We start from the raw sequence: 5,614 nt of genomic DNA on the forward strand, positions 1-5,614 counted from the left end.
AAAGAATGAGATGGTGGTGCTGCGGTTATGCGTGTGAGGAAAATCTTCGATGCAAGCGAGTATAATTTTATGAAGCACACTCTTAGTCGTTTTTAATTATTCTACAAGTTGTATATAAATTACTTCTTATTTTCTTTTTTTCTTTTTTTGTGATCTATTTTATATAAGTGTATATTTTTTTTTCTTTACTTTAAATTTTATAAATCTTTTTCGTATTCTCGAATCTACGTGGGGCAGGAGTAGGGGGGGAGGGGGAGGGAGGTAAGAGTCTAGTGTCGTTACATACAAATTGATTCGTTAACAAACTCAATCGAAAAGAAAATTAACAAACAAATAAGAGGAACTTGGTTTACTTTTTAATTTCTTTTTTCTTTTTTTTTCTTTTTTATATACATATGTCGTATATATATATCTCGTGTGTATATATAAATATATATTATTTTTCATTTCTTTTTTTTTTTTTTTTTTTGTTTCTTTTCGTATAAAATTAAAATGCAAAATCAATGACTGGTTCATTCGAACTTGGAATTCAATTCGGTTTTTTGTCGGTGGATCTCGTAACGTTGCCTAGAGAACGATAGAGATCATTATCGATCATTATTGATCATTACTGATCATTACTGATCATTCGAGAAACGTCCATAGCACACCGAACCAAGTTCCCTGTCGAGTATCTAAGTACAATGACGCGCTAAACAAATTAAGAAAAAGAAAAAAACAATGGTTAGATAGATGAAAGGAAGGAAGAAAGGAACGAACGAATGATATAAAGGAATGAAAAAAATGGATAATGATAAAAAAAAAAAAACATTGCATCCGAACAAAATTTCACTGTAAATATTACAATAAAGTAATAATAAAAAAGGAAACACACACAACGTTTAGATACGAATGTTGGATTTAAAACATGAAAAAGAAACAAAAAAATAAAAAATAATAATATTAATAATAATATTAAATAATTAATAATGATTAATAATAATAATAATAATAATAATAATAATCTAATAATAATAATAATAAATAATAATAATATTAATACAATAAGTGTAAGAAAGAATATCGATCAGCGCTCGATACAAAAGATGAGTTAAATAAGTGGGAGAGCTTTTATGTAGTGATTTAAAAAAGAAAAAAAAAGAAAAAGAAAAAATAAACGTGTAACGTTTATATCATAAACTTTACACGACGCTTTCCTTTTTTTTTGTTTTTGATCGAATTCAAAATAATGGAACAACGCGTAAGATCTATAAAGGGGGGGGGGTAAAATATGGGCGGGTAAAAAATAATACAATTAAATAAAATAATATAAAGTATAATAAAATAAAATAAAATAAAATAAAATAAAATAAAATAAAATAAAATAAAATAAAATAAAATAAAATAAAATAAAATATATAGGGCGGACCTGTTAGACTTGCTCCACAGCATGTATAATAGAAGTGTGTAGTAAAACGCATTGCCTATGCATTATATAAAAAAAGGTGTGAGAAAGCAGAAGAGAATGAGGAGGAGGAGGAGGAGAAGGAGGTGGAGGAGTGGGTGGAGTAGTGGGTGGAGAAGGAGAAGGAGGAGGAGGAAGAGTTTAAGAAATAAAAAAGAAACGTTGTTTGTAATATGTGTATATAAAAATTTCAAGTAAAGTATCTTATTTTCTTACAAACAATATAACGGTGACATTATAAAAGAATATTTAAGAGATTTTGTTGTAATATTAAGTATTTATTCAGAATTCATGTTGTCCCATGATATATAGTTTGCTTTATGCACAGAAAACACACATAAATATATGCATACACTTAAACACACACACAAATACACACACATATAAACATGCGTACACAAACTCGTCTTTGGTCTATTCAAAATGGTATCGTTTTTATACAAACAAGCTTAGAAATAAAACTTAATTAACAAAAATCGACTCGCGTATTCTCGATGAAACGAAAGCGTAAAAAATGTGTCTATACAAAATAATATTTCAATGATTTGTTTGTTGTATGACGGTAAGAAAATAAATCATATCGGGGTTCCTCCTCGTGGTTATGAAATAAAAGTGTGGCCGCGAGATCGGAAAACGTTCTATATTCGTTTTCTTCGTCCCCGTTTAATAAAAATGTCGGACTTTTGAAGTCGTACAATTCGATTGACTTTTGACATGACAGACACAGATAGAAAGAAAAAGATATAAAGCGAAGAAAGACAAAGTTAATATTCGCCGAATATAATCAGCTCGTTAATAAGAAATGTACTTTTTCGAATTATAATAAAACAGAAAAAAAAAGAAAAGAAAAAAAATAGAAAAAAAAAAGCCGTGCAAGATGAGTAAATAAATAATTCATATAAAATCGAATGCAGAGAAGCAAAAGAACAAAAGAAGAGGCAGCTGTGATGTTAGACGTAAGACCGGAGGCAGGTGTCAATAATATGAATTTCTTTCCTCCGAGATATATATAATTAATCTTTTTTATACATTTATATAGACTAAAATACAGATACAAATACACAAATATACAAAACAATTTTGGGACTGTACGATGACAACAAACGACGATAACGAAGATGGAAAATTATAAAAATCACTTGATACTTGGCGATCAAATACATCACACATACACATACACTCACACAACAGATACAAATAAATACATACATACATACATATATATATAAACACATACATATACTGCGGACTTGAGTTAATCATTTAAATCAAACTCTCGAACACCATTTAGAAATATGTATAATGTAATTTTCATGAGCGAATCTTCGAATATTTAAGATACCAGATGTAATCACGTGTGTTTGAATATGTGATTGATCATATCTTAGGTCATTTAGTCGCGCATTGTTAGTATTTTTAAAAAATTGAAAACAAAGTAATTAAAAAAACGAAAAAAAGAAAGTATGATAAAGAAGAACACCGACATGGGACGAAGGAAACGAATTGAATAAAAGCAAAAACAATAACAAATTTGATTCGAGCAAATTTGGCGGCTAAATTAAATCATTTCATTTCATATCATTTCATTTCATTTCATTTCTCGTTGCCGATCACAAACTCGAACAATATTTTGTTTGTTTTTCAGGCTGACGTCCTTACTTTTCTTTTTTTTTTTTCTTTTTTCTTTTAATTATAATTCTTATTCTTTCGCGAGAAAAAGCGTTATTCGATCATAGAAAAGAAAGAGCGAGGAAAAAGAGACAGGGAATGTTTGAAAGCGCGAGTGTGTGTGCGTGCGTGAGTGTGCGCGTGATAGAAAGATTGTAAGATAAATGATTGTATGCATTTATGAAATAATATTGAATCTTTTAATTTTTAAAATAGAAATCCTGTACATTTTTGCTTTTATAAATATGAATCAAAAGAAAGAGAGAGAGAGAGAGAGAGAGAGAAAAAAAAAAAGGAAAAAAGAAAAAAAAGAATAAGAATTTTAATCCGCGCAATTTTGTTAACGAACGCATAATCACACACACACGGAGGAAAATAATAATAATAATAATAATAATAATAATAATAATAATAATAATAATAATATTAATAATATTAATAAATAATAAATACTATCGTTCGTTTTTTAATTACAATTGATTTAAATACAATGACATGGAAAAAGATAATTGAAAAAAGAATAAATAAAATAAAATAAATAAATAAATAATATCGAAGAAAAAAAAAAGTGGAGGAGAAAGAAGAAGACGAAGACGAAGAAGAAGAAGAAGAAGAAGAAGAAGAAGAAGAAGAAGAAGAAGATGCAGGAGAGGATGAAGATTAATTCACGCTCTTTCAAATAAATCGGGCCCCCGAATGTGTAAAAGTTCATCTCTTATTATTATCGTCAATAAATTTGACAGTAAATATTAATATAATAATGAGGATTTATTCGTTTTAAATTATAAGAACACGCGTAGAGACGATTGAGATCTTACGTAAGATTTTTGTTAATATAATTCAACTATCGTTAATTTCTTTTTTCTTTTCTTTTTTTTTTTTCTCTATCTTCTCCTTTTCATTTCTTTTTGTCTTTCCCCTTTTATTTTTTTCATTATTACATTTGATTTTAATTTTTCGTCTAAGAAAAGAAGGAGGGGTGAAGGGGGAGCAGAAAGTGGTGGGTGACACCCCTAACGGATTTCTCGATTATACGATAATTAATATCGATGTTGTTTAGATTGAAGAAACAAACGTGAAAAGAATTTTTGTCTCGATTCATTTTTAGAAATTATCGCGTGTCCGATAAATAAATGTACAATATTAATCGATTTAATAATTCATTATTATTATCATTCGCGAATCTCCTTTGTATTAAAAGAAAGAAAGTAAAAAAAAACAACAAATATGGATATTTTCTACGAAGCTTTCTCATTTTCGAAATTGTTTCGCCCAATTTAAGACTGTGTAAAAGAAAGACGAGGGTGGGAGTCGGGGGATGGCTTTTGTAATATATATTATAATTCTATAATAATTAAATGAAATATGAAATCGGTAATTAAAGTATCCAATTGATTATACACATTCGAGTGTATGTAAGTTTTCGCGTACGACGAAACAAATCTTTGTTTCTCACGTAAGAGAGAGAGAGAACTAAGTCTATATAAATATATATATTTTTATAGATTTAATTTTTTCATTTCGTAATGCTTTCCTTTTTTTTATTTTTCCTCCCGTCTATATCGACATTTATTTTCTCTCGAAAGCTTATCGCTTGTTGCTCGGCTTTTAAAAGTAAACAATTATTATTATTATTATTATTATTATTATTATTATTATTATTATTATTATTATTATTTTTGCAATATGTATAAAAGAAAAAAAAAGGGAATGAAAGGGAGAGTGTGAATGAGAAAGAGAGAGAGAGAGAGAGAGAGAGAGAGAGAGAGAGAGAAAGATAGTTATGATATTAAGTCTATGACTTAGAAATAAGCACTCGGAAGATTAAATTTTTGTTGGACAAAAAAATTCTCGATTATTAATATTAACGATCGAGAATATGATTGAATAATTTCTTCGTTTCGAAACTAAAGACTCAGTAAATCAGGATCTCATTTTCGGAATCTTAACCGTCCCCAAATAAATAAATAAAAAATAACAAAAAAAATAAAGAGCGCGTGCAATGCTTAGAGCTTAAGAGAGAGAGAAATAGAGAGAGAGAGAGAGAGAGAGAGAGAGACGACGACGACGACGACGAAACAACGATAAGAAAATAATAATAAAAAAAAGAAAAAGGGTGGTGCTTTTTTATGAACTCTTATTTCTTATCATCTATCGTCTATCTAATCTAATCTTATTTAATTAATCTTCGTCTATGAAACACACATGGCTTAATGATGTTTTAAGGGATATTAAGAAGAAGGTTTTTGCGTATGAGAATACGCATAAGATTTCTCTTTAGTTTTTCCTTGTTGTTTTTTTTTTATTTTTCTTATCTTTTTGTTTTTTTTTTTTTTTTCTATTCTACCGTACTTATCACAAATCAATCGTATTCCGAATTGATTTCTTAGGGCGATATACTTTACCGAAACAGAAACACTCGTAGATAGTCTGCGTTTCGTTAAGAAAGATCGTCGCGAATTTATTTTTCCCCGATCGTTTGTTCGATAAAAATAATATAAA

The sequence above is a fragment of the Polistes canadensis genome, unplaced genomic scaffold (genome assembly GCF_001313835.1).
Source record: "Polistes canadensis isolate GaletaPanama2010 unplaced genomic scaffold, ASM131383v1 scaffold_19, whole genome shotgun sequence".
NCBI classification, from domain to species: domain Eukaryota; kingdom Metazoa; phylum Arthropoda; class Insecta; order Hymenoptera; family Vespidae; genus Polistes; species Polistes canadensis.